General features: G+C 46.0%; 1 long non-coding RNA gene across 1 annotated transcript in view; it reads left to right on the top strand.

Annotated features, from left to right (window-relative positions):
• LOC144935736 (uncharacterized) overlaps positions 1–11,745 on the top strand; it is a 33,296-nt gene extending 21,551 nt beyond the window's left edge. The window contains exons 2-3 of the long non-coding RNA XR_013637337.1: positions 4,839–4,912; positions 11,711–11,745. This is a non-coding gene — a long non-coding RNA (uncharacterized LOC144935736). The remainder of the gene's footprint in view (positions 1–4,838; positions 4,913–11,710) is intronic.
• Positions 11,746–12,069: the final 324 nt, after the last annotated feature.

The following is a 12,069-nucleotide window of genomic DNA, read 5'->3' as shown; positions in this document are numbered from 1 at the left end:
ATTGTCCTTTGGCTTTGGGTGTCCAGAATTACGGAGTTGGACTCATCCCATATTGGTAAATGTAACGTTTTGTCGAACATGTTCGAAACATCTTCTTGGTTCTTTCGGTAAAGTCACGTAGAAGGGAAGTAATAAAATAATAAAAATAAAACATAATAAAATAATTATATTATGTTATTATATTACTTTATTATATTATAATTTTATGTTTTATTTTTATTTATTTTATTATTTTATTACTTCCCTTCTACGTGACTTTACCGAAAGAACCAAGAAGATGAATCCCTGCAGTCACGAAAGCTTTAAATCGAAATGTTCGAAACAATTTAGGATAAATGAGCAGGATGCATGAGAGCCAACTGGACAGGATGCCCTGCCACCAGATTTTCCCATTTGAAATGTTTCTTGTTTGTTGCTTGATAACGCAGTTGCGCTTGTTCCTTGGAGCCTTGCATTCGGCACGAGATGAGAGATACCGACGGCAACTCCGACTCGTGTAGGCTCTTCGGAAGAAACCGCTGCTTGGCAGTTAAGCTTAAAACCAGAGTAGAGAATTCATCTTCCCAAAAGTTCCACTGAGTTATCGGCACCATGTCATTTGACGAGCTGTTTATACTAGTGGGAACCACCTGGTTCCACCAGCCCACAGGGGATTATTGTGTCCGTCAGTCCGTCGTGCAGGGAGGGGCTGGGTGGGGAGGTAGGGGCTGGGTGGAGAAGGGAGGAAGGGAAGGGGCTGGGTGGAAAGGGTGGGGAGCGTGGGGCTGAGTGGGGAGGGTGGGGTGGGGAGGGGCTGGGTGGGGAGGGTGGAGCTGGGTGGGGGGTGGGAGGAGTGGGGCTGGGTGGGGAGGGGCTGGTCACCCCGTGGTGCCCTTATAAAACTCAACGTTTAACCTACTCACGCCGGCTTGTGCCCGCCCTCACAGTTGGGCATATTTGCGGAATACACCACGCCGCCGTTGACCCTGGCCATTGACCGAGCAACCCAACGTTCCTACCAGCTCCCTCCGCAGGAATGTGTTTCGGTAGATTGGCAGAGTAATGCGTTGCTCTTATGAATTAATTTGTTATTTGATCAGGTAAGGTCCACTGAGCTATATAGCTATTTTTTCAAAAGCGATCTGGCCACAAATGATAGCTCAAGGAAGTGGCTTATCACGTGGAAGCTTATAGCAGCAAAATACTGAAAATCCACACGAGTGACACTGAACTCCCCCATTCATCCCGCTACAGAAATGCCCATTGCGTTGAAATCAACCAAAAATGTAGTTGCCAAATGTAAAGGAAAACCTGATATCATGGTTTTTTGCGTGTGATCATGGTGATCGGGCTAAGAACTCACTCCACTTGAGAATCCAGGACCACACGTGACTGACCAGATGCAAACTCAGGTACTCCGAGTTACTGGTTTTGTGCTCTGACCCCCCCCCCCCCATCCTGCCCCTTCACGGAGACCGCTGAGTCCACGAACTACCATCAGAGGTTCTTCATGCTTGCCGGTCATCGTCATCATCATCATACTCCATCTGTTGCTGACATGTTCATGTCTTTTCTCTCCATTATAGTTCCCCCTCTGCTCCATCAGTCCATCTTTTTCCCAGTTATCCTCTGCCTCTGTTTCCTTCCACCAGCGTTTCCGTTGATGTGGCTAGATTCCTGTGCGGCAGAATTCTGCTGACAAACTCTGCACCCACCCCCCCCTTCCCCTATATCTCTCTACGTTCAACTCCACCACCAGGAATATGGAAATCCCATCACTGGATCAGGAACTGTCAACAGCAATGGGCACTGCATCGAGGCACTTGTATGTTCATCACTCTAATTCTTTAAGCATAAAGAATTAAATCTGAATCAGAATATATATTTATTTATACTAGAGGAATCCGATGAGCAATATAGATATTTTTCACAGATGTGCAGTAAAAAAAAAGTTGCACAAATATAACTAGGACAGGCCTAAAGAATTGAAATTCAATATCGTATCTAGGAGAACTTTCATTTTGCTGTTGCCTGGATATAATCCTTAAAATCAATTATCCACATGTTTGCCAGTGATTGATACAATCTGAAATGAAATTTGATCAAAACGGTTGATACAACTCTCACAAGCACCTATTTAGATTTCCAAACCGCGCAGATAAGAGATGTATTTCCTCGGCAGGCTTGAATTAATGTCTCAGTGAAAACCTCAAAGCAAGTCATTGGTTCAAAATGTACAAGGATGTATACGCAATGCGCCTCCCCGAAGCTGCACAAGTCAACACAAACTCGCTTAATATCGCATTCCTTCATCCGTTTCAGGGTGACACTCATCTTGGTGATAATGAAATAATTCTAACAATAATCGTGTACTAGCTCTTTGCCTTCCCATTGTCGGATAAAGTTCTCACCATGACTTATGGGTAATAGGGGTTGTTTGACCATACTTCGCCATACCAGTTGTTGTGAATTTTGCCAAGGCAGGGCCCAGGAACTGTTCAGAAATCACTTTCCACTGATGCTAACTGTGGCTGAGAATCCAACTCAGGTTGCCTGTTAAGTACTACAGTTCAGTGCACTAACAACTGCATCACTCCTCCCCACCAATTTGTTTGAGGCCCTAAACTAAGTAGTTCACGTCCTACATTGCTCTGGCAGAGGTTAGTACACGCAGAGGACAACTCCTATTTACTTCCCCCATATAACTGATCGAGGAAGGATGACGAGTTGAGTTGACCCCAATCTAGTATTTGAGTAATCTAATCTCTCTAAATTCAATGTGCCAGCTGATTGTATGTTCTGTGTGCTGTCATATTTTAAATCAGTTTGTACACAGGTCAAAGCAAATGCGAGTTTGGCACCTCCTTTAATTAAACTCAAAGACTCGATCTTATCTGCAAAGGACGGGGGGGGGGGATGCTGGGGGGTTATTGAACTTGCTGAATATATTTTGTCCGGCTAGAGCAGTGCACTCCGCCCCTCCAACACCGGCGAGTCGCAGCAGTTGTCCTCACCTCACAAACAGGAGCCTGCACGGTGGAGGTTGTCCTCCCATGCCATGTACATCGGCTATTCGGCAGTGCGGAATAACAGCGTGGCATCGGAGATGTAAACGCCGGGTCCGATCACGCACTTTCCTCTCGTGGATTTCGCCAAATTATATGCAGCCTGTCAGGTGAACTGCCGGGACATCTCGCATGCAATTGAGCACATTTAAGCTGCCAGGGAAACGTCTATAATTCAGAGTGCACCATTCAAACTCATTCCAGCGGCACAAAAGATGCTCACCTTCTCACGTGCAATTGCCAAAAAACGTGTGCCTTGATTGTGCTTGGTCAATGGCAGCGGCAAATCTTGTGGAAGCAATTCAGACCCTGAATATGTGAGATAGAAACTCGGTGCTCGGGGATGTGTCTTTGGTAGATAGAGTATGTGTAAGGAGTTGTGAAGGGGTCACGAGTGTGGGTACTCACTAACGCGCCTGGTATGAAGGGGATCGTCGGTTCATGCCCGACCGTGTCGCCTGCGTGTTCTCCCTGTGGTCACGTGGATATCTCTCCGGGTCCTCCAGTTTTTCCCTCTTCATTTGTAAAAATGCGTTCAGAGTATTTGTCTGATATAAATTTCCACGTGATAAGCCACTTTGTTGAGCTTTCATTTGTGGCCAGGTCGCTTCTGAAAAAGAGCTATGCAGCTCAGTGGGCCTTACCCGGTAGAATAAATAATTGTTTTGTTTTTAGTGAACAACGTTTACATCACCACATCTATTCTGGGGGTGGAGCGGTGGCAGAGTGGTTAGCTCGACGACGTATGAACCAGGCACCCAAGTTCCATTCGTCCAATCCCCCTTTCACCAATCCACACTGACCAGTGTGGTGAAGTATGATTTTTAAAAATCCCAGAACTGACATAGTGTAGAGTAGGGAGGCTTTCATTCAATCTTAATTTTGGAGCTTTCATGACTGCAGGAATTATTCTTTGGTTCTTTCGGTTAAGTCACGTCTAAAGATAAAATAATAAATTAAATAATAGCATATTACGACGTTTCGATTGGAACACAAGCAATCATCATCAGGCATAAAAGAAATAGCAACAAAAATCTAACTAGAAAACTATAGACAGACATAGAAGCAGACAGACATCACAAGGACACACAGAGAGAGGACACATATCGGCACAAAGAGAGAGGTCGTTTCTGTGACGGTGCCTTAAATATAGAGAGGGGGGCGGGGGCGGAGAGAGGGAGGGGGCAGAGAAAAAATTAGCATATCAATGAGTGGACGGCAACGTGATGCTGCTGCAATTAAGATGACGACGCGGCACGGCACGGAAGCTTGCGAAATCAGGAGAAAGACACACTAAAATTAAATAACCTAGTAAAATATCGAAATGTAATGTAATGCAACACAGAGAGTCGGTCAACACACACGTAATGGCTGGAATTTATTTTCAACCATTGCTATTTTCTGTTCTGGACATACGTACTGTGTATGACAAAATGAACAAGCTGATGGAACACACGGGTAAGCTCATTATACCGACTCCTTAATTTTCACATTTGCACCGTTCTATCGCTATCTGCTGCTGAATTGGAACACCCCATGTTAATAGCACTTCACATTAAAATCATAAGTGTATCATCTTGATCGCCACGAATAGCCAATCTCTATTCTCTGCTACTAGTCAGTACGAGCAGACCAGGCAATTCACTTGCCAGTGCCACTTGAAAATACTAAACTTTAGTGGTACCAATTTCTCGATATGGCTGATAAAAATGAATTAATACACCATAAACTTTCTAACTCCTGCTGCGCCGGTTTTTGTGATTGCGCTGTAATAGCTCTCCATTTTGCCTGCAGCTGAACATTCATTCCCCTGAAAAATCTTCCTACACGTGGAGCGAAAAATAGGACCTCATGTCGAACAACACGCGGTAAGAGCAGGCAACACAATGGTGAACCTTGGTACTGGTTTGCTACTGCAGGTGGTACTGCTTTCTGTTTCGGATCGTGGGCTATAGGTGAAGACCTCTCAGTGCACAAACCAACATCAACAGATCGGCGCAGCTGCAATCTTCTCTCTCACACGTCCTGTGAAGCTCTCTTTTCTCCATCCCTTACCTGTTGATCTGCCTCGCAACATCTTCTCTCACTGGGCTGTCCTTTTCAGAATATACCGCCAGCCTCCCTCACACACTTTCTGTGTGGGATTTAAGTCTAAACCCGATTCTTCATTACCTGTCAGGCTCTCACTCAAGCAAACCCAGATTATCAGTGAAATGTTCTTCGAAAAGACATTGTGTTCAGAGGTAATACATGTCACTGGTAATTCACTAATATAGCTGCATTTACATATGGGTGTATTTCATCATCATCAGCCTTGAAAAATCAACTGCTGGATGAAAGCCTTCTCAAGTGACCACCATCTTTCACGTCCTTCGATGTAATAATCCACTGAGCACCTGTACATAAGCTGATTTCCTCGCTCTATCGCCTTGGTGAATGTCCTGCTGATGCGTTCCATCCTTGGCTGCCACTCTGTCATTATTCTTGACCATCGGCTATCAATACGGTGGTCAGTTCACATTCACTAACATGCCAATGCATTGAGAGGTGATCATACGTGGATCTTGTAGACGTTTGCTATAGGAAAGCTTTTCCCAGGTCCTATCTCGTTGTCTTCAATGAATGTTCCTTCTGTTATCCTACCCTTGTGTTCTCATATATATATATGTTGGTGTGTGTTTACTCTAGGTTCTCAACTGTGAACACAACCTTTGGGTTAGCTACCAGTGCCACCATTTACTTTAAAGCAAGTGCATATTTAATTTCCATTAATGATTGTGAACACGAGGGCATTTACTCTGCGAGTCCACGGGCCGTTGGCGTGGCCTTTTGCGAGATCACGCTTGGCTGATTGTTGCAAATGGTCGCGGCTCGAGTCCCAGGGCCTGCCCTGATCAGGCACTGTGAGTACAGAATATGAAACCGTGACAGTACACGCTGCCTGTGTCGCAGTGGACGTTAAAGATCCCGTTGCGCCATTCAGGAGAGGAGGCCATTGTCGTGTCGGTGTCATGGTCCAAATCTGACAGCAAGAAAAATAATTACCCACAAATTACTTCATTGGAATATACATATTCATCATCGCCCTCCCCCCTTCCGACTGCGAAAACTTGGCAGGACCCTCTTGTATGAGAGCCATGACACTCATTGAGGCTTTCCTGGGTAAACAAGCCTGATACTAAATGTAATAATCCTGTGAGGACCTTCCAAGAACGGTGCTATGCGTGACCCTTCCCGCGGTGTGTGCAGTGAGCTGGAGTCGTTAGCGCGAACCCAGCCACCCGAGTTTCATTCCCGCTCACTGTCGACACCGGTGACGATTATCTGAACCTGTCCAGAGCCTCCTCTATGTCGACTCAGCTTCAATTGAGTCCCTGTACTGAGGGGGCGTCCATAATTGACGTCACGCGATTTTGGACAATTTTTGACCCCCCCTCCCCCCTTTGTCACACGGCGTCACAAAAAGTCAGACCCCCCCTCAAATATGACGTCACAAAGCTCCCCCCCCAAAAAAATATATAAAACATGCTTCAAATTGCTTTAAACTATTGTCATCGTAGTGCGTATTTAATGTGGCGCTGCACTCTGATGGTATAGGAGAAAACATTTACTAAAAAGTATATTTAATTAGGTAGAACGTGTTGTCTATATTTATTGAAAGTTGCGCATTTTGATGTGACGTCACATTTCTCACCCCCCCCCCCTCGTCACACATCGTCACAAATGTCTGACCCCCCCCCTCCTCCCTAGGTACGTGACGTCATTTATGGACGGCCCCTGAGATAGATCTCAGTTTGTTTATATGTGGCACTGCTCCTCTTAAGCTCAATGCATGGAACGTAAACTCCAGACCAGTTGCAGTGCATTAAGTAGACACTTCCACCCAAAGTGCATTTCTCCACACGGGAATGACTGCAAACAGATATATGCCATTACCCTACTGCAATGCTGCCATTGTATCCACTCTGCTAGGTCCCCCCTTGTACGAGATAGAATCTGAAGTAGCGAAGATAAAAATGCACAATAATCCGATAGAAGCGACAAAGGGCCCTTTCGTAATGGTGGCACTGGCCTCCTCATAGAACAAGATACCAATGGATGTAGTGCACAGCATCTAAAGCCCCAGATCGAGAGTAAATATCACGATACTCAAAAGGCTCGTCACAATTTTCCCCAGAGACATAGTGCTCAAGAATAATATCTAGGATCCGTTTATCCAAAAGACAAAAACAGTAAAACCTTGGATTGCGAGCATAATTCGTTCCGGAAACGTGCTTGTAATCCAAAGCACTCGTATATCAGTTGTGATCACGTGACGCTCGGTAGACAAAGCGTATACACGTACTACTCGTATTGCAAGACCTCGCTCGTTTATCAAATTAATATTTAGTTAAAAAATGTGCTCGTCTTGCAAAACACTCGCAGACCAAGTTACTCACAATCCAAGGTTTTACTGTAACAAGAATTGCGCTTTTAAATGTTTTACACCAGTAACATAGATTATGATGGAGGGGCAAATGCCATGTACTTGATTAAAAAGAGCAGGATTATTATTTACAATTTCTAACAAACAATTCGTTCTGATATAATGAGCCGGGCGGTGGTGGCTATGCACATGGCCTGTAATTCAGCGCTGTGGAAGCAGCGATGGTTGGTGGATCGTCGCACAGACATTGCAAAACTCCCTTCCCGTGGGCATCAAGGAGGAGCCGAATCCCTTATCACCAGGGAATGGCTGGACAGTAAAAATGTGGACTCCACCTCTTCCGTCTGTATGGGATCGAGTGTTTCCCCCTCGCACACGTGGGTTTTCACCAGGCCCTCCCACATATAAACACTCACTAATTGGCCTATAACACCTTCATATGTAGAGGACTGCAGAACTTGCGCAGTTTTTGGCACTGGCTCATCGCATGGCTGCCCTCCTGTTTGTAGTTCCTTGCACCTCTGAGTCGTTCATTCTCTACAAGAGCGAGTGTGCAACAGTGTGTTGCGAATTTAAATAATTTTAATTATTCTGAATTAAATCCCAATTTGCTGGCATCACGGAATAGTCAGAGTATCTGTTGTTTGTGTATTTTATAGGGTATCCGATAAGTCTTACACATAGTATGTAGTGGAGTAGAGCACGTGGTGTTTTGCAAACAGTTTGCACGCACGTGTGAGCGGTGGAGAAGCGAGGTCAGGTCAGGGCACACAGGTGCCGTGAGAGAGCAATCCAGAGATAGACGACCAATTAGTTGTGAGTTTTTTAGTCGCATTTATTAGGTATAGCCCTGTGAGCCATGCGGCTCTTAAAGTGACTAGGGGCCGTCCATAAATGACGTCACGCTACTTTTGACGATCCCCCCCCCCCCCCTTCGTCACACGACGTCACAAAAAGTCAGACCCCCCCTGAAATAAGACGTCACAAAGCTCTGCCCCCCCCCCCCCCAAATAATAAAACATGCTTCAAATTGCTTTAAACTATTGTCATTGTAGTGCGTATTTTATGTGCCGCTGCGCTCTGATGTTGTAGGAGAAAACATTTATTAAAAAGTATATTTAATTAAGTAGAACGTGTTGTCTATATTTATTTAAAATTGCGCATTTTGATGTGACGTCACGTTTCTGAACCCCCCGCCCCCCTCGTCACACATCGTCACAAATGTCTGACCGCCCCCCCCTAGGTGCGTGAGGTCATTTATGGACGGCCCCCTACGCGCAACAGAAAACTAGTGTAAAAAAACAGCAAAGTCTTCCAGAAAAAGCACCGTGCATCAACGCCGTGTGCAAAAATCCCAGTGGGATGCAAGTCAAACAATAACAACCTTAAGAGAATTTCGATTAAAGTTATCGGTCGAACTCTGTACTGCAACAAACAAATCTGGCTAACCCAAAACGTTTTCGCAATTGAGATGTATGGCAGTGATTGGCTGGCTGCAAATGCAGACACGGTGGAGGCGCCTGGGAGTCTGCAGATGGAGGCGATGTGGCCGAGACCCCGCGTGAGTGGCGGCTTAATGAGGGCCACCTGAGGACTCTTGATGAGTGAGGGGATGTAGGGCGATGTGCGGGGACACGCGGGGGGGGGGAGTTGTGAGTTGAGTTGGTCCGAGTGAAGAGAAGAGTAGACACAAGAGAAGTCCCGGGCCCGCTCTCCACACCTCGTGGGCAGACAAGCTAGCAGTAGAGAGGCTAGCGGAGTCCTGAGTGTGAGTGCGCGAATACTAGCAGTGGAGAAGCTAGCAGAGTATATAGTGAGAGGCTAGCAGTGGAGAAGCTATCAGAGGGTACAGTGAGAAGCTACCAGAGTGCGTAGTGACAGGCTAGCAGTGGAGAGGCTAGGATAGTGAGAGAGAGAGAACAGGCTAGCAGTGGAGAGGCTAGGAGAGTGAGAGAGAGACCAGGCTAGCAGTGGAGAGGCTTTGAGAGTGAACGAGAGACCAGGCTGGCAGTGGAGAGGCTAGGAGAGTGAACGAGAGACCAGGCTAGCAGTGGAGAGGCTAGGAGAGTGAACGAGAGACCAGGCTAGCAGTGGAGAGGCTAGGAGAGTGAACGAGAGACCAGGCTAGCAGTGGAGAGGCTAGGAGAGTGAACGAGAGACCAGGCTAGCAGTGGAGAGGCTAGGAGAGTGAACGAGAGACCAGGCTAGCAGTGGAGAGGCTAGGAGAGTGAACGAGAGACCAGGCTAGCAGTGGAGAGGCTAGGAGAGTGAACGAGAGACCAGGCTAGCAGTGGAGAGGCTAGGAGAGTGAACGAGAGACCAGGCTAGCAGTGGAGAGACTAGGAGAGTGAACGAGAGAACAGGCTAGCAGTGGAGAGGCTAGGAGAGTGAACGAGAGACCAGGCTAGCAGTGGAGAGGCTAGGAGAGTGAACGAGAGACCAGGCTAGCAGTGGAGAGGCTAGGAGAGTGAACGAGAGACCAGGCTAGCAGTGGAGAGGCTAGGAGAGTGAGAGAGAGACCAGGCTAGCAGTGGAGAGACTGAGAGAGCGAGTGAAGCAGGCGAGCGGCGCAAGCGGGAGAGTTGCGACGGAGTCGCGTGGCGTTGAACGCGAGGAGTTCTTCTTATTCTTGGTTCTTTCGGTAAAGTCACGTAGAAGGGAAATAATACAATGATAAAAATAAAACAATAAAATTCTCACGACTTTTCGATTGTTTGAAAGTGACACAGGAGAGTAAAAAAAAAGTTGTCCGCGTGAAATAAAAACACTACACATGTAACTCAATCGCCCTACTTGCTTTCTAATGCTATGGTTATAACTCAATACTTTTTGGGAGTGAAATAAATGAACAAAAACAATCATGGCCACCTTCCAGCCAGCAATGTTTCGTGGACATGTATTGCGATGAGCATGTGCACCACACACTGCCAACAACAATATAATTCCCTTTTACATTTAGACGTAGAGGTCAACTTATTAAAGACGTCCTACTGAAATGCGTCGGCCACAAATATCCTCCTATCATCGTTGCATGCGCTCCTACGCGTTCCCTCTCTGCATCCTGGGAGTCTACCGCACGCGAGGCCGCGTGGATGACAAACGCACGCTGTCACGATTTTATAACGTATAGCATGGCCATAGCCATCATTTATAGGTATAGAGCATTGCCTCTCGTGCTGTGTTCTTAAAGGGAAAAGCGATACATTCAAAGGAGTATCCGTGCTGGAGGAGAATAAATTCCCCACAAATTTTAAACAGCTTCCTGTCTGTGATGTATGGATGACATAAGTAACAAAGAAAATGCGATATATCGCCGAGTTAATGTCTAGTACACTTCGACAAAAAGTAGGTCAACTGTAAAAAAAAAATACGTTCACAAAATATATTTTAAAAAGCTACTAATCTTTTCGGAAGAACTGGTGATCAGCCTCATTGACCAAGTCAAGAGGGCCTCGTCTCTTTAAGTTTCATATGCAACACAAATCGCCCAGTCCATTTAACAAATGCTTGTGTTGTGGGCGAAAGTGAAAGAAAAAATGTGAAAGGTTAGCAGACGTGATTAGCCAGCAGGTGTCATTAACTGTCGCGTCATTTCAGTGTCACGCATCTCGGTCACGTGCAACTTGTTTGATGGCACGATGGCCAAACATTGCAAAGTGGCTCGTTGCCTTGAGCCTGACTGAATGTGTAAACGTCGCTTTTTTGAAATGTATTAGAATGACGCGCGGTGAGCGTCTTCGTCCTGTGGAGAGATTGGGCCACTGCCACGTGAATTGTGAATTTCCCACAACTGGCTGAGGGCTTGCAAACAGAGACGAGCACCACCCCATGGACAGACACTTTGGCTTTTTTGGATAATATTACAGAACAGCTTTTTCTTTGTTTCTCAACAGCCACGCTTAGGTGTGGAGTAAATAAAACATGCACCCCATAGCATTTCGTCTGCAAACCGAACAAATTCATCACCCTAAAACCTCAAGCCCATTAGTTAACATGCAATGATGTAATGCGTTCCAAAAAATAAGGTAACAAACGTTAATGGCCACATTTTTTTGTTTGTCACGTCGCTGTGTTTGTCTCGTGAACAAATGAAGCAGGTGGGGGTTTTTCAGGAAATTGCCCATGACCCATAACTGCATCAGTCAACCTGCCCAATGGGTACGTAATGTTTCACGTGGGCAGCGCAATGCGTTTTGAAAATCGAATGCACTTTTTTTTCTCCCCTTCCCTTTTTTTCCAGATGTGTCGAGCGGCTTTCCGGCAAGATAAGTCGTCACCACACAAACGTTCGTCAAACCTGCCACATCGTTCCATGGCGTCACGACATGCCCCCCACTTGCTCACAGCAAGCTTACAAACACGAATATTGGTGGCACATCGTTGTCGGCATGGTGCGTGTGTTTAAAGCAGTTGGAATGCGTGTAACGCTCAAACATGCATGATCATTGTAGCTGTCACATGTTATGTAATGAAGGGAGATTTTTTTTTCTCTCTCTCTCGAAAAGCTTCCTTGTTTTAAATGTCTTGTTTGGCCTTGAGCTCGTGGTGGATTTATAACATTCTCATGGCAAGGCCAAGTGTGTTTGCAAGATGTTGATG

The sequence above is a fragment of the Lampetra fluviatilis genome, chromosome 14, assembly GCF_964198595.1.
Source record: "Lampetra fluviatilis chromosome 14, kcLamFluv1.1, whole genome shotgun sequence".
In the NCBI taxonomy this organism is placed as follows: Eukaryota; Metazoa; Chordata; class Hyperoartia; order Petromyzontiformes; family Petromyzontidae; genus Lampetra; species Lampetra fluviatilis.
This window is presented reverse-complemented; position numbering and strand designations above follow the sequence as displayed.